This window comes from Meriones unguiculatus, assembly GCF_030254825.1.
Source record: "Meriones unguiculatus strain TT.TT164.6M chromosome Y unlocalized genomic scaffold, Bangor_MerUng_6.1 ChrY_unordered_Scaffold_23, whole genome shotgun sequence".
Lineage (NCBI taxonomy): Eukaryota > Metazoa > Chordata > Mammalia > Rodentia > Muridae > Meriones > Meriones unguiculatus.
In genome coordinates, this window is record NW_026843709.1 from 20,239,237 (window position 1) to 20,265,354 (window position 26,118).

At 39.7% G+C, this 26,118-nt stretch overlaps 1 non-coding gene across 1 annotated transcript; it reads left to right on the forward strand.

Annotated features, from left to right (window-relative positions):
• Positions 1-3,422: 3,422 nt before the first annotated feature.
• LOC132651597 (U6 spliceosomal RNA) lies at positions 3,423-3,525 on the forward strand. The gene has a single exon (XR_009589184.1). It is a non-coding gene; the product is annotated as a U6 spliceosomal RNA (small nuclear RNA).
• The last annotated feature ends 22,593 nt before the right edge of the window (positions 3,526-26,118 follow it).

The window sequence follows — 26,118 nt, forward strand, 5'->3', positions numbered from 1 at the left end:
GACAGTGAAATATGTCTGTTATATGTCAAGGACACAGGAGCAGCTGTGTTCCTGCTGTGGTCCTCTAGACAAATTGTCTAAACATAGTGATAGTTCCAAGACTGCTTGCTCAGATGTGCCTCCTGAGCTCATAGGAGGGAGCTGGGTAACCACTAGATCATGGGTAGAATACTTTACTACATAATGAGTTCCTGGAAAGCATAACTTACACATTAAAATTCTGCCCTTCTTTAGCTGAACCTCTTCTCAATGTTACAAGTCATTGTAAAAGTTGTCAACATATTATTTTTATTGCTTATACACTACTTTTCTATTACTCAGAGGTTCAAATTCTTGCCACTCTATTTTTTTTTTCTTTAAAATACACCAATTGAAAGATGTTTTGTTCATCTAATCATTGGCACATGATCAGAGTTTCAGTGCCAAATCCTTTAAAGAAAACTGAGTTCAGGCTTGCCACACCCTGGTACCACCACCAAGGAGAAGACATCAGTCCTAAAGAGTTCTATACCTCAATACCTTGATCACCATTCTTAATGTATTTATTTATTACAATTTGTTCACATTGTATCTCCTCTGCTGCCCCCTGCCTCTTCTGCTCCCAGGCCCACCCATCCAATAAAAACAAGGACCTAGGTTATCTCCATGAATAGTCCTTGGTTGGAGTATGAGTCTCTGGGAAGTTCCCTGTGTTCAAATTTTCTTGTTCTGTTGCTCTCCTTGTGGAGACACTGTCCTCTCCAGCTCTTGCTATTTCCCACTTCTTACATAAAATTCCATTCACTCTGCCCAACAGTTGACCAACATACTGGCTCAGCATCTGCTTTGCTAGTCTGTAGGGCAGAGGTTTTCAGAGGCCCTCTGTGGTAGGTTCCTAGGTTGTTTCCTGTTTTCTTCTTCTGGCTTTCAGAAGCCCTCTTTAGAAGGTTCCTAGGTTGTTTCTTGTTTTCTTCTTCTTCTGATGTCCATCCTCTTTGCATTTTAGTTAGGGTCCTCTCTCTTGCTTAGTTTCTTTAGATGCACAGATTTTAGTGGGTTTGTCCTATGTTGTATGTCTATATGAGTGAGTATATACCGTGTGTGTCTTTTTGCTTCTGGGACAACTCACTCAGGATGATTCTTTCCAGGTCCCACCATTTACCTGCAAATTTCATGATTTCATTATTTTTCATTGCTGAGTAATACTCCATTGTATAGATGTACCACAGTTTCTGCATCCATTCTTTGGGTGAGGGGCATCTGGGTTGTTTCCAGCTTCTGGCTATTGCAAATAAGGCTGCTACAAACATGGTTGAGCAAATGTCCTTTTTGTGTACTTGAGCCTCTTTTGGGTATATGCCCAGGAGTGGTATGGCTGGATCTTGGGGAAGCGCTATTCCTAGTTGTCTGAGAAAGCACCAGATTGATTTCCAGAGTGGCTGTATAAGTTTACATTCCCACCATCAGTGGAGAAGGGTTCCCCTTTCTCCACAACCTCTATAACCCCTGCACAGATGTAGTCCATGGCAGTTCAGTGTCCAAGTGGGTTACATAGTAATGGGAAGAGTAATGACATAATCTGATTGGCCTGCTCTTTGATCACCTCCCCCTGAGGGGGGAGCAGCCTTACCAGGCCGCAGTAGAGGACAATGCACCCACTTTTGATGTGAACTGATAGACTAAGATCAGAAAGGAGAGGAGAATCCCCCCTATCAGTGGACTTGGGGAGTGGCATGCATGCATAAAGGGGAGGAAGGGTGGGATCGGGAGGGGAGGAGGGAGAGGCTTATGGGGTGATATAAAATGAATAAAGTGTAATTAATAAAATAAAAAATTAAATTAAATTAAAAAAATAAAAATAAATTTAAAAAAAGAAAAGAAAACAAGGATCTAACAGACTAGGATCAGAAGGAATAAAAAGAAACCCTACCCTACCAATGGACTTGGGAAGGGAATGTTTGTAGAAGGGGGAAAAAGGTAGGGATTGGGAGGGCAGGAGGGAAGAAACTAGAGGGGGGATACAAAGTAAATAATGTATAATTAAAAATAAAATAATGGAAAAGGTGAACAAATTGTAATAAATAATAAATAAATAAAATTTTAAAAAGAAATCATGAAATTTGCAGAGAAAAGGTAGGAACTGGTGAGGATTATCCTGAGTGAGCTATTCCAGAAACAAAATGAACCTCACGTTATATGTTCACTCAAATAGACATATAATATAGGATAAACCTACTAAAATATGTACACCTACAGAAACTAATCAAGATGGAGGACTGGCTAAAATTATCTACTGACATCCCAAAAAGCAAAGATGATGAACAACAGAAGAAGCAGAAAACAGGGAACTAGCTAGGAGCCTACCACAGAGGGACTCTGAAAGGCTCTGCCCTGCAGACTATCAAAGCAGATGCTGATATTTAAGGCCAACTATTGGACAGAGTGCATGGTCTCTAATGAAAGGAGTGAGAAATACTAAGATCTGGAGAGGACAGGGGCACCACAAGGACAGCAACAGGACCATAAAAATCTGAGCACAAGTGTCTTTCTTGAGACTCATACTCCAACCAAGTACCATGCATGGTGATAACCTAGAACCTCTGCACAAATGTACAGCTCAGTGTCCATTTGGGTTCCATAGTAATGGGAATAGGGATTCCCTTGACATAAACTGATTGGCCTTCTTATTGATCTTCTCACCCTGATGGGGGAGCAGCCTCACCAGGCCACAGAAAGAGAATGTAGCCACTCCTGATGAGATCTGATAGATTAGGATCAGAACGAAGGAGAAGAAGACTTCCCCTATCAGTGGACTTGGGGAGGGACATGCATGGAGAAGGGGGAGGGAAGATGGGATTGGGAACAGATGAGGTTTTTTGAGGAGAAACAAAATGAATAAAATGTAATTTATAAAAACTAAAATAAATATAATAAAAAGTATAATTCATGTTGGATTTATATTATAGGAGGGTGAGCTTTGAGGTTGATATGCCAATGAAAGTGACCAGACAGAATGAAATGTCTGTCTCTCAGTCTCTGACATTTTATATTATTGTTTATGTTGGTCTCGGTATCTCTATTTCTGAATCTGTCTCTCTAGCCCTCTCTTTATGTCTCTTACATTATCCCTCTCTCTGCCTGCCACTTGTGGTTCAGTATGAAAAGCTCTCAGATTTGGTGGAGGACTACAACAAGATGATTGTTTGCTGAGGTGATATCATGGATGGCTTCTCTAACAATACAAGCAATGTACTAATTAAATGCTTTTTGTTCAAAGATTTGACTTGGCCAGGGAGCATTTTCACAAAAAAAAATAATAATAATCGACTGACTGAGGACAAGTGTGCATTTACCAATTAATGATTGAATCTCTGATAATGTGAAACTCACAAGTCAGCGACAAGTGAATTTATTAATGACCACTTGAAAGAAATATGTGTTGCTTGCTTTGGCAGCAAATATGCTAAAATTTGAAAGCTACAGAGAAGATTAGCATAGCCCACAATAAAGGATGACATGCAAATTCATGTAGAGTTACATATTTTTTTAAGAAATTAAAGACAACACAAATAGATGAAATTGTGGAGAAAAGAACTTAGAGAAAAAAAAAAACAGGAACTACAAAGGTAAGCATAGCCAATATACTACAAGAGATGGAAGAAAGAATCTCAGGTGTGGAAGATACAATGGAAGAAAATGATGTATTAGTCAAAGAACATGATAAATACAAAAAAAAATTCCTGACAAACAACTTACAAGAAATACAAGACAACATAAAAAGACAAAACCTAAGAATAATAAGAATATAAGAAAAAGAAAATTCCCTCCTCCAAGGCCCAGAAAATATTTTCAACAAAACTATTGAAGAAAATGTCTCCAACTTAAAGGAGAGGCCAATAAGAATACAAGAGGTATACAGAACACCCAATAAATTAGTCCAGAAAAGAAAATCTTCCTGCAACATAATAATCAAAACAATAAACATACAGAGCAAAGAAAAAAATACTAAAAGCTGCAAGAGCAACAGGCCAAATAACATATAATGGAAAAACCATCAGAATCACACCTGACTTCTCACAGAGACTATGAAAGCCAGAAGGGCTTGGATGAATATCATGCAGACCCTAAGAAAACACAGATGTCAGCCCAGCCTACTATAGCCAGTAAATCTCTCCATCATCATAGATGGAGAAAACAAGATGTTCAATGCCAAAACAAATTTCAACAATACCTACACAGAAATACAGCATTACAGAAGACGCTAGAAGGGAAAATACAACCCAAGAAAACTATCTACTTTCAAGAAAACACAGGACATAATTAACCTCACTACAGTAAAACAAAAAGCAACCAAGCACACAAACTTACTACCACACCAACATCAAACTCAGAGGATCTAACAGGCACAGGTCATTAGTTTCTCACAACATCAGTGGACTCAATTATCCAATAAAAAGACACAGACTAAACAAATGGATGAGGTAACAATGCCCAGCACTTTTGCATACAAGAAACAGATCTAAGTCACAAAGATAGACATTATCTGAGTGTAAAGAGCTGGAAGATGGCTTTCCAAGCAAATGGAGCCAAGAAGAAAGCAGGAGGAACATTCTAATATCTGAGAATATAAACTTTCAACCAAAATTAATCAAAAGACATGGGGAAAGACACTTCATACTCATCAAGGGAAATTTCCACCAAAAAGACATCACAATCCTGAACATCTATGCCCCAAATACAAGGGCACACATGTTTGTAAAAAAACATTGATAAAACTTAAACCACACATAGATCCCCACACATTAATACTGGGACACTTCAACACCCCACCATCAACAAAGGACTGGTTAACAAAATAGAAATTAAAAAAATGAAATAATGTCTCTAACAGAGGTCATGAATCAAATGGAACTAACAGACATTTACAGAATATAACACCAAAGACAGAGAATTAACCTTCTTCTCAGCATCTCATGGAACATTCTCCAAAATAGACCATAGGGTTGGTAACAAAGCAAGTGTCACCAGATACAAGAAGATTGAAATACTCCCTTTTATTTTATCTGATCACCATGGAATAAAGCTGGACCTCAACATCAACAGAAATAGCAAAAAGCCTACACACACATGGAAACTGAACAACTTGCTACCAAATGATAGCGGAGTCAGGGAAGAAAAAAAGAAAGAAATTAAAGTCTTCCTAGAATTCAACGGAAATGAAGGCACAACATACCCATACTTATGAGACACAATGAAAGCAGTGCTAAGAGGAAAGTTCATAGCACTAAGTGTCTTCAAGAAGAAATTCGAGACATCTCATTCAAGCAACTTAATGGGTGACCTCAAAACCCAAGAGGAAAAAAAAAAGAAGCAGAAACACAAAAAGGAGTAGACAGCTGGAAATTGCCAAACTCAGCTGAAGTCAATAAATTAGAAACAAATGAAACAATTCAAAGAATCAAGGAAACAAGAGCTGGTTCTTTGAGGAATTCAAGAAGATAGACAAAACCTTTGCCAAACTAACTAAAAGGCAGAGAGACACCATCAAAATCACCAAAATCAGAACTGAAAATAGAGACATAACAACAGGCACTGAAGAAATCTAAACAATCATTAGGACTTATTTCAAAAGTCTATGGGCCACAAAAATGTAAATAGAATGAACAATTTTCTTGATCAATTCCACTTATCAAAGCTGAATAAAGATGAGGTAAATCAATTAAATTGCCCTATATTCTCTAAGGAAATAGAAGCAGTCATCAAAAGTGTATCATTCAAAACAAACAAACAAACAAACAAACAAAAAAACAAAACAGGACCATATGCAGAATTCTACCAAACCTTCAAAGAAGAGCTAACTCAAGTTCTCTTCAAAGTAGAGAAACAAATGGAACACTACCAAATTCATTCTATGAAGCCACAGTCACCTTGGTACCTAAACCTCACAAAGACTCAACAAAGAAAATTTCAGGCCAATCTCTCCAATGAAAATTGATGCCAAAATATTCAAGAAAATACTTGAAAACAGAACACAAGAACACATCAAAGATATCATCCACCATTACCAAGTATGCTTCATCCCAGGTATACAGGGGTTGACTATATATGAAATTCAATCAATATGATGCAACATATTTAAAAAATGAAAGAAAAAAAAAACACATGATAATGGCCTTAGATGCTGAAAAACATTTGACAAATTACATCCATTCATGTAGATCAGAGATACAAGACACATATCTAAACATAGTAAATGTAATATACAACAAGCCTATAGCCAACATCAAACTAAACAGAGAGAAACTTAAAACTGAAATCAGGGACAAGGCAAGGCTGCCCACTCTCTCCATATCTCTTCAACATAGTTCTGGAAGTCCTTGTGAGAGCATTAAGGCAATTAAAGGATATCAAGGGTATACAAATTGGAAAGGAAGAAGTCAAACTATCACTATTTGCAGATGATATGACAGTATACCTGAGTGATAGAAAATTCTACCAGGGAACTCCTACAGCTGATAAACACCTTCAGAAAAATTGGCAGGATAGAAAATTAACTAAAAAAAAAAATCAGTAGCACTTCTGTATACAAAACAAAGGGGCTGAAAAAGACATTAGAGAAACAACACCCTTCACAAAGCCACAAAACACATAAAGTGCTTTGTTGTAACCTTAACCAAGCAATTCGAAGTCTTGTATGTAAACAATTTCAAGACTATGAAGGAAGAATTAGAAGATGATATCAAAAGATGGAATTATCTCCCATGTTCATTGCTTGGAAGACTGAACACTGTAATAATGGCTGTCTTACCAAAAGCAATATACAGATTGAATTCAATTTCCAACAAATTACCAACACAATTCTTTACAGAAAACTGAAAGAAAAGTTCTAAATTTCAAATAGGAAAAATAAGACACCCAGAATTGCTATAACAACCCTATACAATAAAAGATCTCCCTGATCTCAAGCTGTCCTATAGAGCAAAAGTCATAAAAACTGCATGGTATTGGCATAGAAACAGAAAGGGGGATCAAGGGAACCAAATAGAAGAACCGGAAATAAACCAACACACTTACGGACACCTGAGTTTTTACAAAGATTCCAAAACCATACAATGGAAAAAAAGTAGCATCTTCAACAAATGATGCTGGTCTAACTCAATGACTACATGTAGAAAAATACAAATAGATCCAATATTCGCACAAAACTAAAGTCCATGCAAATCAAAGGCCTCAACATAACATCAGACATGTTAAATCGGGTAGAAGAAAAAGTAGAGAAGTCTCTAGAATTCATTGGTACAGGAGACAACTTTATGAACAGAACACTAACAGCACAGGCTCTAAGAGCAACAATCAGTAAATGGGACCTCATGAAACTGAAAAGCTTCTGTAACGCAAAGGACACTGTCATCAAAACAAAAAGAATGCCTACAGATTGGGAAAGAATCTTCACCAGCCCTCTATGTGACAAAGGATTATTTTCCAGTATATACAAAAAACTAAAGAAGTTGAAAAGCAACAAGTCAAATATTCCAATTAAAATATGTGAAATAGAGCTAAACAGAGAATTCTTGATACAGGGAATATCGAAGGAAAGAGAAATACTTAAAGAAATGCTCAACGGCATTAGCCATCAGGGAAATGCAAATCAAAATGACCAGAGATGTCACCTTATACCCATCAAAATGGCCAAGATCAAAACCTCAAGTGACAACACATGCTGGAGAGGTTGTGGAGAAAGGGGAACCCTCCTTCACTGCTCCTAGGATTGTGAACTTATACAACCACTCTGAAAATAAATCTGGAACTTTTTCAGACAACTAGGAATAATGCTTCCTCAAGATCCAGCTATACCACAACCTAGGTGTATTTCAAAAGGGGCTCCAGTACACAGTAAAGCTATTTGCTCAACCATGTTTGTAGCAGCTTTATTTGTAATACCCAAACCTGGAAACAAGCCAGATGTCCCTCAAGTGAATAATGGATACAGAAATGGTGATATATTTGACCAATAGACTATTACTTAGCAATAAAAAACAAAGAAATCATGAAATTTGCAGGTAAATGGTGGCAACTAGAAAAGATCACACTGAATGAGGTATCCCAGAAGCAGAAAGACACACATGGTATATACTCGCATATATAGACATATAATGTAGGATAAATCTATTAAGATCTCTATATCTAAAGAAACTAATTAAGAGTGAGTACTCTGGCTAAAATGCTCAATACCCATTCCAAAAGACAAAGAGGATGGACATCAGAAGAAGGAGAATACAGGGAACAAGTTAGGAACCTGACACCGAGGGCCTCTGAAAGGCTGTGACCAGCAGACTATCAAAGCAGATGCTGAGATGTATGGTCAACCATTGGGCAGTGGGCATGGAATCTAATAAAAGAAGTGGGAAATATTAAGATCTGAAGAGGACATGAGATCAAAAAGAAGAACAACAGAACCAAAACATTTGAGCAGAGGGTTCATTCCTGAGGGACAAACTCCAAATAAGCACCATGCTAGAACCCCTGCACATATGTAGCCCATGGCAGGTCACTGTCAAAGTGGGTTCCATAGTAATGGGAACAGTGACTTTCTTCGACATGAATTGATTAGACTGATCTTTGATCATCACCATCCCCTGAAGGGAGAGCAGTCTTAACAGGCCACAGAAGATTATAATATAGCCACTCCTGATAAGATCTGGTAGACTAAGATCAGAAGGAAGGAGAGGAGCTTCTAAGATGGCAGTGAACAGAGCACAGCATTTAAGAGAGGCAGAGGACATGAATCACCAAAATTGGTGAGTCTAGAGATAATTGAAACTAGAATTTGGAATTCTTGGTTTTCTAAAGGGGAGAAGACACCACAGAAGCAAGGAGTGCTTGTAGATTTAGATCGGGCACGGACTTCTCTGAGAACGAAGTGGGGTGCTTCCTTTGTGCAGGTCTCCTGCTCAGGAAAGTCTGCACACAGCAACAGGTAGCTGAGCTCAAAGCTCATAGCCTGGGGATTAAGACAGCAGAGACAGTGCTCCAGGCCCCTAGTGCAGGGGACAGCTGTAACCACCTGCGAACACCACCCCTGGGATTCATGTCTAAGGAGCCTATATCCTGGGCCACGCCTAGGGCCCTTTGCCCAGCTCTGGACCAGCAGAGCATCTCCCCTCCCCTTATCCTGTGGGACGCAATCCTGCCACAAGTAGAGCAGCAGACCTCATGTCCCTCTGGACATCCTTCCTCTCCAGAGTGCACACACCTCCGGAAAACCCGCACCGCCTGAGTGCACCCACCATAGGAAATCCCACCTTGCACACACCTCCAGAAACCTACTGCACTGTTGGAGCGCATACACCCCTGGAAACCCCACCACATTGGAGGAATGTACACACCTCAGGACACCCTGCTGCACCAGAGGAGTACACACAAAATCGGAAAATCCACCACACCAGGAGGAATGCACACACCTCTGGAAACCCTGTCACACTGAAAAGCACCCACTACCAGGGCCAGAATGCAGGCCCAACTACAGAGTGCCAACCATAGAGACTCAGTTCCGCAGTACAATCCTTCCTAGATCCTAAATCTGCAAAGTTCAGTGCCTGGGGACCAAGACAGCAGAGGCAGGGCTTCAGCCAGGGTGGAGAGTTGTAACCACCTGCTGAACGCCACCCCTCAGAGCACACATCAGAGGATCCACTCCCCGCTTAATGCCCTCTTTCCAAGCTCCAGACCCTTGGAGTACACCCACCACCACAAACAGTGGGCCGCACCAGAGTATATACACCACTGAAACCCCACCCCTCCAGAGCACAAATCCTAAGAGTACCAGCCACAGAGACTCATATCCACAGGACAGGACAATCCTTCCCAGATCCTAAGTCTGCAAGTGGCAGTACTGACTACACAGGGTTGCCCAACCAGTGATTGTATGGGCCATCCAAACCCTCAGTGGAAGATAACCAGCTGAAGTGCCACAAAAGCCTAGCAGGCCTGAAAAAAAAAAAAAAAAAAAAAAAGCGCTGGCAATCTTCAATAGCATTTGCATTCCCTAAAGTGCCTGCAACGCCTTCAGTGCCTGCAAGGCACGGCTCTCACACACTGAAGGCCTTTTCATTCTTCTAACACCCTGTCCCTTAGGACACACCTACATGCACGTGCTCAACAACATGCTACCCCACATTTGCCCTTCTGTGCCTGTGAACTTTCCTCCTACAGGTTTGGCTGAATCACCAATGCATACACTGAAATCACTGCACCTCCCTCCCTTTCCTGAGGAATTCTCCAGACACCATAGAAAGACCAGTGGCATTAAGAGAGGAAACAAACAAACAAAAAAAAAAAATAGAGAACATCTGCAGAATCCAGGAACAAACAATGAACACTACAGATAACCAAATGGCCAGGGGTTGGCGAAAGAACACAACCAACATGAATCAAGATATCATGGCTTCACCTGCAACCCACAAAATTAATGGATACACCAACTCATTAGAAACACAAGAAAATGATTTTAAATCTATGATTATCCAGTTATTTGAGGCACACAGAGTGGAAACCAACAAATCTCTCAGAGAAATAGCCATACAGATTCAAACAGTTAAAGGGAAACAAATAAATCTCTCAAAGATTTGGCCTCCCAAATGGAAACAAAGAAAAACAAAGTAAACAAAGCTCTGAAAGAAACACAGGCAAATATAGCCAAACAAATGGAGGCAGAAGTAGTGGCATTAAGAGAGGAAACAAACAAAGAAAAATAGAGACCATCTTGGAGACATAGGAATCCACATTCAAATAGATGAAGGAAATGTTGCAAGGCATGAAAACAGAATTAGAATCAATAAAGAAAACACAAACTGAGAAAACCCTGGAGCTGGAGAACTTGGAGAAAAGATCAGGAACCACAAAGGTAAGCATCACTAATAGAATACACTAGATGGAAGAGAGAATCTCCAGTGCTAATGATACACTCCCAGAAATTGATACTTCTCTTAAAGAAAAAGTAAAATCAGAAAAATCCCAAACACAAAACATCCAAGAAATCAAGGACACCATGAAAGGGCAAAATCTAGGAATATTAAGAATTGAAGAAAAAGAGGATTCCAGGCTCCAAGGTCCAGAAAATATTTTCAAGAAAATCAAAGAAAATTTTCCCAACCTAAAGAAAGATATGTTCACAAATATATAAGAGGCCTACGGAAGACCAAATAGACTAGACCAGAAAGAAACTCTGCACGCCACATAATAGTCAAAACGCTTAATCTACAGAACAAAGAAAAAATGTTAAAAGCAGCAAGAAAAAAAGGTCAAGTAACATATAAAGGTAGACCTATCAGAATCACACTGGACTTCTCCTTAGAAACTATGAAAGCCAGAAAGGCCTGGGCAGATATCATGCAGTCTCTAAAGGACCACAGATGCCAACCTAGACTACTATACCCTGCAAAGCTGTCAATCAACATAGATGGAGAAAACAAAATATTCCACAGCAAAGCTAAATTTAAGCAATACTTGAACAGCAAAGGAGCCCTATAGAAGAAACTAGAAGGAAAATTCCAATCCAATGAAAACAACTACACCCAAGAAAACACAGGTTATAGATAAAAAAAAAAAGAAAAGAAAACAAGCAATGAATCACAGTAACACCACCAACTCCACAATAATAGGAAATAACATTCAATGGTCATTATTATCTATCAAAATCAATGGACTCAACTCTCCAATAAAAAGACACAGAATAACAGTGCAACTATTGGTGCAACATTCTGCTGCATCCAAGAAACACCTATGCCACAAAGATAAACACTACCTCAGAGTAATGTGCTGGAAAACTGTTTTTCAAGAAATGGACCCAAAAAACGAGCAGGAATGGCTATCCTAACATCTAATAAAATAGGCTTTCAACCCAAACTAATCAAAAAAGATGTAGAGAGGTACTACATTCTCATCAAAGGAAAAATCCACCCAGAGGACATCACAATTCTGAACATCTATGCCCCAAATACAAGAGCACCTACATTCATAAATGAAACATTATAAAAGCTTAAATCAAACATAGACCCAAACACCTTAATAGTTGGATACTTCAACATCCCACTATCACCAAGGGACAGATCATCTACACAGAAGCCAAAAAGGGAAATAAAGAAACTAACAAATGTCCTAATTCAAATGGACCTAATACATGTCTACAGGACTTTTCACCGAAACTCAAAAGTGTATATATTCTCTTCAGCACCTCATGGAACCTTCTAGAAAATAGACCATATATTTGGTCACAAAGGAGGCCTCAACAGATAAAAGAAGACTGAAATAATCCCTTGTATACTATCTGACCATCATGGACAAAAGCTGGACCGAAAAAACAATGGAAATAGCAAAATGCCTTCATGCACATGGAAAAATATTGCTACTAAGTGAATGGAATTTTATGTAAGAACTGGGAAATAGTAAGAGCTGGAGAGGACAGGGTCTCCACAAAGAGAGCAACAGAACAAGAAAATTTGAACACAGGGAACTTCCCAGAGACTCATACTCCAACCAAGGACTATCCATGGAGAAAACCCAGAACCCCTGCACAGATGTAGCCCAGGGCAGTTCAGAGTCCAAGTGGGTTACATAGTAATGTGAAGAGGGACTGCCTCTGACATAATCTGATTGGCCTGCTCTTTGATCACCTCCCCCTGGGGGGAAGCAGCCTTACCAGGCCATAGCTTTTGATGTGAACTGATGGACTAAGATCAGAAAGGAGAGGAGAACCTCCCCTATCAGTGGACTTGGGGAGTGGCAGGCACACAGAGGGAGGAGGGAGGGTGAGATTGGGACGGGAGGAGGGAGGGGCTTATGGGGGGATGCAGAATGAAGAAAGTGTAATTGATGAAAAATTTAAAAAAAAAGAAAAAAAAAAGATAATTTAAGAGCCTTAAATGACTTTCAAAAGTGGAGGAAAACATGGAGTTAGTCAATTTACATGTAGCACGTCTCGCCCCTGGGGGCAATGGTCTCGTGAACCTACTCAGACCTCAGACACCACCATTGCTAATTCTAGAACTAATGCAGGATGTTCCAATGAGGGGGTTAAGGCTTCTCAATATTTCCTATAAGCCAACACCTGTTTGTTTATATCCCCCATTTTTATTCATTATTAGCCAGATAGAGCCAAGTAATTGTGGTAATGATACTTGCTTTTTTATCCAATGCTGGGATGCTAGTGAATTTAGGTATGCCCTGGTTACTCGCATGCCTCGCTGGGTGCCTGTGCCCGTGGATGCCCCTCACGCTATGACTCTCTTCAGAAAGAAAAGGGATCTTGGAATTACAGCTGCCAATGTTACTGCCATCTCATTGGCGGCTGTTGGAGCTACCACTGTGGCATTAGCCATGAGTCATACTGTGCAGACTGCTCAGACCCTGAATAATCTTTTAGCCAATGTAGCTCATGCCTTAGATGTACAAAAAGGAATTAATGCTCAACTAAAAGGAGGCTTGATGGTGTTCAATCAGAGGATTGACCTCGTGCAGTAGCAAATTGATACCCTATTGGAAATCGCTCAACTTGGCTGTCAATGGAAGTATGCTGGACTTTGTGTCACTAGCGTACAATATGAGAATTTTTCCTGTGCTGCAAATCTGTCTAAACAATTGTCTAGCTATATTTTAGGTAATTGGACTGGAGAATTCGATACTACGATGGAGCAGCTGAGAGTGGCCATTGTCACAGTAAATTCTACCAGAGTGGATGCAGGACTAGCCACAGGGTTATCAACATGGATTGCTGTAGCCATGAATCATCTGAAGGAATGGGCGGGCATGGGAGCGTTAGCAGGCCTTCTGGTGTTGGTCTCCTTGTTTTGCCTGTGGTGTATATGGAAGATTAGAGTCTCACAACAGCTTAATGCAGCCATGACCATTCAGGCCTTTACAGCCATTGAAGCAGGACAGTTTCCCCAAGCATGGTTGACTACCATAAAAAGCTAAAATGTTATGCTCAGGATGTGAGGCTAAGCACTGCACTCAGGGTCAGCTGCTTTCGACCCAGAGAAGAACATGTCTGATTGCATGAGGGTTGATGCCCCAGGTCCCTCCTCTGAGAAAAAGTATCAGACAGGTCTGATGCTCTTTGGGTGGATGACACCTAAATGAACATCGGTACAAAGTCCCAATTTATTTCTAATATCAGAGGTCAGACCTCTACTCTTGCCTGATGTGTCTAAAACAAAAAGGGGAAACTGTAGAGAGCTGCGTAATGCAGCGCCTTAAAGATGGAGATGGTTTCGCCTTCCACCTTCCCAATGGTGAGTGCTCTCTGTCACAAACAACTCCACATTTGGCTAAGGCTGAGGATCCGGTTTGCTTCCGTGTATGTGGACCTATCTGCATTGCCTACGTGGCACACTGGGGATGGCTACCCAGAGGCTATTTAAGCTGTGGGCTGGCTTTCCCCAGGGTCAGATGATTGTTCAAGGTTCCTGAATAAACTGCATTGAAAAAAAAATGTAAAAAAAATATTGCTACTAAATGACTGCTGGGTTAAGGATGAAATAAAGAAATTAAAGACTTCCTAGAATTCAATGAAAATGAAGGCACGACATACCCAAATTTATGGAACACAATGAAAGCAGTATGTATAGGAAAACTCATAGCACTAAGTGCCTTTAAGAAGAAATTTGTAGCATCTCATACAAACAACTTAATTGCACAAATGAATGCCCTAGGATTAAAAAAAAAGAAGAAGAAGAAGAAGCAGAAAGACCCAAGAGGAACAGATGGCTGGAAATAATCAAATTCAGGGCTGAAATCAATCAATTATGGACAAATAAAACAATTCAAAGAATCAATGAAACAAGAGCTGGTTCTTTGAGAAAATTAACAAGATAGGCAAACCCTTCGCCAAACTAACTAAAAGGCAGAGAGAAACTATCCAAATCAGCAAAATCATAAATGAATAAGGGGACATAACTACAGACACTAAGGAAATCTAAACAATCATTAGGTCATACTACAAAAGCATATATGCCAAAAAGTTCAAAAATCTAAAACAAATGGACACTTTTATTGATAGATTCCATCTACCAAAATTAAGTCAAGACCAGGCAGAGATATTGAAAAGCCCTATATCCCCCAAGGATATTGAAGCAACCATCAATAGCCTCCCTCCAAAAAATTGCCAAGGACCTCATGGTTTCAGTGCAAAATTCTACCAGATCTTCAAAGAAGTGCTAACTCCAATTCTTTCCAAATTATTCCACAAAATAGAAACAGAAAGAACATTACCAATCTCATTCTATGAAGCCACAGTCACTTTGATACCTAAACTACACAAAGATCCAACAACAAAAAAGAAAACTCTAGACCTGTCTCTTTATGAACATTGATGCAAAGATACTCAATAAAATCCTTGCAAACAGAATCCAAGAACACATCAAAGATGTCATCCAACATGACCAAGTAGGCTTCATCCCAGGTATGCATGGGTGGTTCAACATATAGAAATCTATCAATGTAATCCACCATATAAACAAACTGAATTAGAAAAATCACATGGTCATCTCCCTAGATGCTGAAAACACATTTGAAAACATTTTAACATCCATTGATGTTCAAAGTCGTGGAGAGGTCAGGGATACAAGCCATATACCCTTCATAACAGCCAGTAATAACATAAAGTACCTTGGGGTGACCCTAATCAAGCAGGTGAAAGACCTACTTGAAAATAACTTCAAGTCTCTGAAGAAAGAAATTGAAGAAGACATCAGAAGATGAAAAGATCTCCTGTGCTCATGGTTCAGTAGGATTAACAGTGAAAAAGGCCAGCCTGCCAAAGCAATCTAGAGATTCAATGCAATTCTTATCAAAATAACAACACAAAATAATTATTTACAGACCATGAAAGAAAAATTCTCAACTTCATATGGAGAAACAAAAATCCAGGATTTCCGAAACAATCCTGTACAACAACAAATCCTTTGGAGGTATCACCATCCCTGATCTCAAGTTGTACTACAGAGCAATAGTAATGAAAACTGCTTGGTACTGGCATAGAAACAGAAAGGTGGATTGATGGAAGCTAAAAAAAGACCCAGAAATTAACCCACACAACTATGAATATTTGATTTTTCAAAGAAGCCAAAACATTTCAATCGAAATAAGACAGCATCTTCAACAAATGGTGCTGGTCCAACTGGATGTCTACATGCAGAAAAATGAAAATAGATCCATATTCATCACCCTGCAGAGAACTAAAGTCCAAGTGGATCAAAGACCTAAACATAAAACCAGGCACATTCAATAGGTTAGAAGAAAAAGTGGATAAGATCTTCGAACTCATTGGCACAGAAGACAACTTCCTGAACAGAACACCAACAGCACAGACTCTAAGAGTAACAATCAGTAAATGGGACCTCATGAAACTGAAAAGCATCTCTAAAGCAAAAGACACTGACTTCAGAACCAAATAACAGGCTACTGAGTGGGAAAGGATTTTCACCAACATTACATCTGAGAGAGAGCTGATATCCAGAATATTTAAAGAACTAAAGAAGTTAAAAGGAAATAATTCAAGCAGCCCAATTAAAAAATGAGGTATGGAGCTAAACAGAATTCTCTGTAGAAGAATATAGAGTGGCAGAGAAACACATAAGGAGATGTTCAACATCTCCAGCCATCAGAGAGATGTAAATCAAAATGACCCTGAGATTTCACCTTACACCTATCTGAATGGCTAAGATCAAAAACTCAAGATGCATGCTGGAGAGGCTGTGGAGAAATTGGAGTCTTCCTACATTGCTGGTGGAAATGTAAACTGGTAAAAACCACTATGGAAATCAATCTGGCGCTTTCTCAGACAATTAGGAATAGTGCTACTTCATAATCCAGCTATACCACTCCTAAGCATATATCAAAAAGATGTTCAAGTACACAACAAGGACAATTGCTCAACCAAGTTTGTAGAAGCTTTATTCATAATAGCCAGAACCTGGAAACAACCCAGACATCCATCAAGGGAGGAATGGATACCAAAATTGTGGCACTTTCACTCAATGGAATAATACTCAGCAATTAAAAACAAATAAATCATGAATTTTTCAGGCAAATGGTAGGATCTAGAGAAAAACCATCCTGAGTGAGATATCCCAGGAGCAAAAAGAGACACATGGTATATGCTCACTTATAAGTGGGTACCAAACTTACAAGATAGGAAAAACATACTAAAGTATGTACACCTAAAGATGATAAACAAGAAAGAGGTCCAGGGGTAAGATGATCAATCCTTATCTAGAAAAACAAATGGAATGGACATTGGAAATAGGAGAAAACAAATAACAGGACAGTAGCCTACCACCAGAGACACCTGAAAGACTCTATCTAGCATTAGATGCTGAGACCCATAACCAAATCTTTGGCAATCATAGGGAATCATATGAAGGAAGGAGGAATTAGTATATCCTAGAAGGGACAAGGAGGCCCACAAGGTCCAAATATATCTGAGCACAGGGGTCTTCTATGAAACTGTTTATCCAACCAAGGACCATGCATGGAAATTGTTTAAAAATAAAAAAAATATTAAAAAGAAAGAAACAAAAAAAAAGGAAGGAGAGGAAGCCCTCCACTATCAGTGCACTTGAGGAGGGGAATGGGTGGAGAAGGGGGATTTAAGATTGGAAGGAAAGGGGTGGAGGGAGTAGTTAATGGGGGGGAAGAGAATGTGAATAAAGTGTAATTAATAAAAATTAAAAATAGAATAAGAAATGTGTGACACTTTTCCTGAAGTAATTAGAGTTTTGGACACAGGAACTGTGATCTCTGGGTTGTGTGCTTTCACCTACCCAGATTGAGGCATGTACAGCTTCTCAGCACCTGAAGGAATCCTGAGTTATCTATGGAGATGAGTAAACAAACTTTCCTCAGTGTCCAATATGCCATGACCCTGTGCACAAGTGACTTTTTCATGTGAAACCCAACAAGACTATCTCATCCCTTTATCCAGATCCCACAAATTTACTCCTGTTTACCTCTGTGACAATGTCAAGTGGGAAATGAAACTTTAATGTTTATTTAATTGGAGTTCTTCCTAAGTAGGGAAGCTTCAAAGTGATGTGGGATTAAGGGGAATGTAGAGAATGGCAAGGTGGTTTCAAACTGTGAATTCAGATCTGAAATTTCCGAGGATGTGACTTTGAACTGAGTAGTTACTCGAAAACTCAGTAAATGTACCTTCACTTTCTACCTGATACAATAAGGTGGCAGGGTCTAGACTTCTCTGGAGTATTGTGTCTTTAAGAGAAGGGAAAAATGAAGGAAACCAGACAATTCCTGGGACTGGTTTGACTGAAAGATAGAAAGATTGCTGTATGTAAAAGGAGTCCTGAGGGGAATAATCTATTTGACAGCTGGTGCTGTTCTAAACTAGTGTTGGCAACCCTGTATGGTTTACCTGGCTATTTTGGCAGCTGTGTCTTGCACAGTGGTCAGTGAGTAATCCTCCTGTCCCTGGGGTTTAATGTTAAAATTCAGCTTTCAGGACGGAGAAATTTGTCTGTGTTAATTGCCTAGGACAAAAGAGTAGAGGTGTTTCTGGCTGTGGTACTCCAGAAAAAAAAAAAAAAAAAAAAAAAACCTCTAAAGATAGTGTTAGGTCCAGGACTGCTTGCTCAGATATTCCAGCTGACCTCATAATGTCTGAGGTAGCTGGGTAACCACTAGTTGATGGCTATGATTCTCTGCTACATAATGAGTTCCTGGAAAGCATGTCTTATAAAGTCAAACTCGGCCTTCCTTTAGCAGAATATTTTCTCCATGTTAAAAGTCATCGTAATAGTTACGGACATATTATTTTTATTGATTATTTGGGGAACTTCATATAATATACATTACACTCCTTTTCCATTTCTCCTTGGTTCAAATTCCTACCCATGTGTGACAATAAAAATTCTTTTTCTTTAAAATACATTAATCGAAGTATGTATCATTCATGTACTCTTTGAAACATGATCAGAGTCTCCGTGCCAAATCTCTTAAAGAATACAGAATTCATCCTTGCCTTATCCTGTCACCACCTACAAGAAGAAGCCATCAGTACTGTAGAGATCTATCCTTCCTCACCTTGATCAGAGTTTTTCTTATGTATTTATTGATTATGATTTGTTCACTTTGTATCCCCTCTGCTGCCCCGTCCCTCTTGTCTGTCCTGTCCCACCCACCCTCCATCTTCTACCTCTATCCCCTTTCTCTATTTCCTTGGTAGTGGAGGTCCTCCTCCCCCTTTTATCTGACCCTTGCTTATCACATCTCAAAAAGGCTGGCTGGGTCATATTTCTATGTGGCCTGATTCTCAGGGCATTGTTCTCCTTGCTTCAACAATTCCCTCTATTCATGACACCCTTCCTGTCTCCTCTCCTGCAGGCTTCCCAGAGCTCTGAGAGGAGGGTGAATTTCAGGGAAAAACCCTTTTGGAACTGGGTGTTTTAAGTTCTCTCTGTGCATAATATTGGACTGTGTCTCTATATCCAATCCTATTTGATGCAGAAGGAAGCATCTCTCTGGATTCAAGAACATGGCACTGATCTATCTCTTGAGGGAAGAGAGCAACATATTTTAATAACAACATCCTGGATTGCTTTAGCATTTCTGTAGGATGGTCTGGAACAACAAATCAATTAACTGCCATACAATCACACCAGTGGAAGACTGGTTTGGTCACAGTAGATGGCCTATTGGAACTTTATCCCCCACTATTAGGAGACCTCCTAATAAGTAAACACATACCATATTTGTCTTCCTGCATTTCAGTTACTTCACCCAAGATGATTTATTTCTAGTTCCATCCATTTGCCTGAAAACATCATGATATCATTTTCTTAGTTGAAGAATACTCCATTCTGGAAAAATTTCACATTTTCCCCAAAGGAGATTGTCGGACCACCTCTTTAGACCTTGGAAGTCACTGAGACTTTCATCATTGTACTAAATTACAAACTATCAGAATAAATAAGTTCTTTTAGCCTAGAAATCCCTCCATCTCCTTCCACTTCCTGGTGATTTGAATTGCAATAGCCCCTTGAATCTCATCTATTTATATGTGGAGTTCCCAATGGAGGAAATGTCTAGAAGGGTTAGGAGATTTGAAATTGTGAGATTATATAATTCCTATTGGAGTTATATTATAGGAGGGTATGCTTTGAGGATTTTATTCCAATGAAAGTGAGCATACCGAATGGAGTCTGTCTCTCAGTTTCTGTCAATTTATATATTTTTTTCTGTTGGTCTTTGTCTCACTATTTACAAATCCGTTTCTCTAGATCTTTCTCTCTGTCACCCTCTCTCTGCACACTCCTTGTGGTTAAAGAGTGAAAAGATCTTATTTTTGTTGAAGGACTATAACAAATCACTGCTTGCTGATGTGACATCAGGGATAGTTTCCATAAAAATATAAGCAATGTCCCAAATAAATGTTTTTTTTTTTGTTGTTGTTGTTCAAAGATTGCCTTGGTCAGGAAGCATTTTCACAGTAAGTAATTCACTGACTGGGGACATATCTGTGCATCTAACAAATAATAATGGAATCTGTGATAATGTGAAAGTTACATGTTAAGGACACTGGACGTTACTAATGACCACTTGAAACAATTATGTGATCCTTTTTCTGAACTAAGGGTCTTGGACAAAGGAACTGTCATCTCTGGGTTTTGTGCTTTCAGCTGCCCATATTGAGGCTTGTAGGACTGCTCAGCCCTTCTTTCAAACATGCTGTTCACTTGGCCCTCCTTCATTGCCATGTTTATACAAACTTAAGACAGGTGATAAGTAGAATAAGCATCACAGTGCAATTGAAATCGGAGATCAGGGGACAGAAATCAGCATTTGAATGAACAAGGGGAAACTGTATATATTCCAAAACAACATAGTACCAATTGAAGGACATTCATAAGAGTAAAAATTCCTCTTAACCTCTAAGCTGCATCTCCAGCGCTGGTCTCCATTTTCTTAGGTTCATATTCCTTATATTTTTGGTGTCATAATAGCTTTGTGATGTCATAATAGTAATGTGAGGTCATAATAACATTGTGATGTCACAATACCATTGTGAAATCATAAAATCATTGGGATGTCATGATAGTAATGTAATGTAATAATACAACTGTAATATCATAATAATATTATGATATCTTAACACCTTTGTAACGTCATATCATCGTGATGTCATAATAGCATTGGGATCTCATGACAGCAATGAGATGTCATTAAAATTGGATGACATAATAAAATTGTGATGGGGGCGGAGCCAAGATGGCGACTAGCACACACAGTTTCTGAGCAGTGGGAGACCTGAACTTCTGAGTTGGAGAATGGAAGGACCCCCAACCCAGGAAAACCACAGTGAGGCTTTCTGAACAACAGGGAACATCGCAGGAGGTGAAAACTTTGGCCTCAGGTCACCTGGAGACTTGCTTGGGGAAGGAGAGAAACGATCCTTTGTTCTTGCAGCACTCCCTTCCCCCAGACCTCCTTCCTCCTCAGCACAGCGGCACAGTGGACTCATCTTTCTCAGTGCAGACCTAACTGCCTGGGGTATACAGCCGCTGAGACGGAGCCCCAAGCATTTTAGCAGCAGACAAAAGCCAGCAGTACGTGTCCCGTAGTTTCAGATTCGGGCACCAGCTGCACCATACTCCCAGGGTGCGAAACTGCTAGACACCATACTAGCTCCACAGGATCACCATCACTGACGGTACAGCCCGCCCAATCCCAAAGTGACAGAGAATACACTATAAACTCACCAAAACCAGGCAGAAACATCATACAATCTGGACACACCAGGCGCTGGGCCTCCCAAGCTTGGAGAGCACAACGAAGAGATCCCAGGACTTCTGAGAAAGCATTGGGACTAGCAACCCAGTCTCCAGTTACAGCGGGACATGGTGGCAGAGCAGCACTGAACTGGCGGGGCACCACAGCCCTCCAGTTTAAGACTAACCAGGGCCAAACCAGAGAACAGAGAGCCTGGTTACCCCATCCCTGCTGAAGTGACCACCCTGAAATCTCCAGCTGCAGCAAGACCTCAGAACCTGGCAGTGACAGCAGCACAGAACTGGCGGAACACATCAAAGAAGCAGGGCCAAACCAGAGAGCAGAGAGCCCCGGATACCAAGATATCTGCCAAGAGACCTGCCTGTAAGTGAGTGCACCCTTGAGAATCTGCAGTTGCCCAGATCCTGGGTCCTTCTAAATCAGAAGCGAGGCATCGAACCCCCCTACCACCCACATACCCACTTTGGGAAACAGAGGGGCACTAGGGACATTGAAGTTCCTGCCCTGTGGGCCTGATTGAGGAGTTAAGACAGTTAATGCCAGAAATTCCTCTGCGATCATCATTAGCGCCTGCGACATATACAGTGCAGAACCCCTCCCACACACTCAAGGGTTTAACATTAGCCATCACTCTGTCCCTCGAGAAACTCATCCACAAACACTTACACACACAGACACACACACACGCGCACGCACACATGCTTGCATTTGCCCAGTTTGCGCCTGCGTACTTTCCTCCCACAGGTACAGCTAGTCCTCAGCACACGCTGAGAGTGCTCAGCTTCCTGAAGAACTCTCCAGACACCAGAGAGAAACAGCACCAGTCTGATCTGCAGAATCCAAAAGCAAACAGGGAAGGTTTCAGATAAGCCAATGGCCAGGGGTAGGCGAAAGAACACTTCCAACATAAATCAGGACATCATGACATAACCAGCAAACCCCAAAATCGATGGATACTCCAATTCAGCAGAAGCACAGGAAAATGATTTTAAAGCCATGCTTGCCCAATTAGTTGAGGCTCATAAGGAGGAAATGAACAAGTCTTTCAAAGAGATGGCCAGTCAATTGGAGGCAAAGAAAGAAGAAATAGACAATATCCTTAAAGAAACAAAGGCAAACATAGCCAAACAAATAGATACACAAATAGAGGAAACATTAGTGGCATATAAGAAGGAAATGAAAAAAGAAATAGAGGCCATCGTAGAGAGACAGGAATCCAAATTCAAACACATGAAAGAAATGGTGCAAGGCATGTAAACAGAATTAGAATCAATAAAGAAAACACAAAATGAGAAAACCCTTGAGCTGGAGAACTTGGAGAAAAGATCAGGAACCACAAAAGTAAGCATCACCAACAGAATATAAGAGATGGAAGAGAGAATCTCAGGAGCTGAAGACTCACTTGCAGAAATGGATACTTCTCTCAAAGAAAAAGTAAAATCAGAAAAGTTCCAATCACAAAATATCCAAGAAATCAAGGATGCTATGAAAAGACAAAATCTAAGAATAATAGGAATTCATGAAAAAGAAGACTCCAGACTCCAAGGTCCAGAAAATATTTTCAAGAAAATCATAGAAGAAAATTTTCCCAACTTAAAGAAAGAGATGTCCATAAATATACAAGAGGCCTACAGAACTCCAAATAGACTAGATCAGAAAAGAAACACATCACGTCACATCATAGTCAAAACACTAAATCTACAGAACAAAGAAAAGATATTAAAAGCAGCAAGGGAAAAGGCCAAGTAACATATGAAGGTAGACCTATCAGAATCACACCAGACTTCTCATCAGAAACTATGAAAGCCAGAAGGGCCTGGGCAAGTATCATGGAGACTCTAAGAGATCACAAATGTCAACCCAGACTACTATACCCTGCAAAGCTTTCAATCAACATAGATGGAGAAAACAAAATATTCCATGACAAAACTAAATTTACACAATATCTACACAGCAAACCATCCCTACAGAAGATACTAGAAGGAAAACCCCAATCCAATGAACACAAATTCACCCAAGAAAACAGGGCATACAGATAATGTCCCAACAAAAATGAAAAGAAAACAAGCAATGAATCAGGGTTAGATCATCGACTCCATTACAAAAGGAACTAACATGCATTGGTCACTATTATCTATCAATATCAATGGACTCAACTCACCAATAAAAAGACACAGGCTATCAGAATGCTTAAGGAAACAGGATCCAACATTCTGTTGCATCCAAGAAACATACCTATGCAACAAAGATAAACACTACCTCAGAGTAAAGGGCTGGAAAACTGTTTTTCAAGCAAATGATTCCAGAAAACAAGCTGGAGTAGCCATCCTAATATCTAATAAAATAGACTTTCAACCCAAGTTAATCAAAAAAGATAAGGAGGACCACTATATTCTCATCAAAGGAAAAATCCACCAAGAGGACATCACAATCTTGAATATCTATGCCCCAAAAACAAGAGCACCAACATTTGTAAATAAAACATTATTAAAGCTTAAATCATAGATTGATTCTAATACCTTAATAGTGGGAGACTTCAACACTCCACTCTCACCAAGGGACAACTAGATCAACTAGAGAGACACCAAATAGGGAAATAAAAGCACTCACAGAATCCCTAAATCAAATGGACCTAATAGACATCTACAGATCATTTCACCCAAACTCAAAACAATACGCCTTCTTTTCAGCACCACATGGAACCTTTTCCAAAATAGACCATATAGTGGGTCACAAAGCAAGCCTCAACAGATACAAAAGGATTGAAATAATCCCTTGTATACTATCTGACTACCATGGACTAAAGCTACACATCAACAACAACAGAAACAACAAAGAGCCGACACGCACATGGAAACTGAACAACTTACTACTCAATGACAGCTGGGTTAAGGAAGAAATAAAGAAAGAAATTAAAGACTTCCTAGAATTCAATGAAAAGGAAGGCACAACATACCCAAATTTATGGGACACACTGAAAACAGTGCTCAGAGGAAAATTTATAGCACTAAGTGCCTGCAAGAAGAAATTCGTAACATCACATACAAAAAACTTAATGGCCCAACTGAAAACCCTAGAAAAAAAAAGAAGCAGATACACCCAAGAGGAGCAGACAGCTGGAAATAATCAAACTAAGGGCTGAAATCAATCAACTAGAAACAAATAAAATTATCCAAAGAATCAATGAAACAAAAAGCTGGTTCTTTGAGAAAATCAACAAGATAGACAAACCCTTAGCCAAACTAACTAAAAAGCAGAGAGAAACTATCCAGATCAGCAAAATCAGAAATGAAAATGGGGACATAACAACAGACATTGAGGAAATCCAAACAATTATTAGGTCATACTACAAAAGGCTATATGCCCCAAAATTTGAGAATCTAAATGAAATGGATAATTTTCTTGAAAGATTCCATCTACCAAAACTAAGTCAAGATCAGGTAGAAAGACTGCTCCCAAGGAAATCGAATCAGTCATTAACAGTCTCCCCTCCAAAAAAAGCCCTGGACCAGATGGCTTCAGCGCAGAATTCTACAAGACCTTCAAGGAAGTGCTAACTCCAATTCTCCACAAGCTATTCCACAAAATAGAAACAGAAGGAACACTACCAAACTCATTCTATGAAGCCATAGTCACCTTGATACCTAAACCACACAAAGACCCAACAAAAAGAGAGAACTTCAGGCCTATCTCTCTTATGAACATTGAAGCAAAAATACTCAATAAAATACTTGCAAACCGAATCCAAGAACACATCAAAGATATCATCCACCATGACCAAGTAGGCTTCATCCCAGGCATGCAAGGATGGTTCAACATACGGAAATCCATCAATGTAATCCACTACATAAACAAACTGAAGGAGAAAAACCACATGATCATCTCCTTAGATGCTGAAAAAGCATTTGACGAGGTCCAACACCCATTCATGTTTAAAGTCTTGGAGAGATCAGGGATACAAGGCACATACCTAAACATAGTAAAGGCAATATATAGCAAGCCTATAGCTAACATCAAACTCAATGGAGAGAAACTTAAATCAATCCCACTGAAATCATGGACAAGACAAGGCTGTCCATTGTCCCCATATCTCTTCAACATAGTACTTGAAGTCCTAGCCAGAGCAATAAGACAACTAAAGGAGATGATCAAGCGGATACAAATCAGAAAGGAAGAGGTCAAAGTGTCACTATTTGCAGATGATATGATAGTATATATGATAGTATACATGAGAGACCCCAAAAATTCAACCAGAGAACTCCTTCAGCTGATAAACACCTTCAGCAAAGTGGCAGGATACAAAATCAACTCAAAAATATCAGAAGCCCTTCTATATAC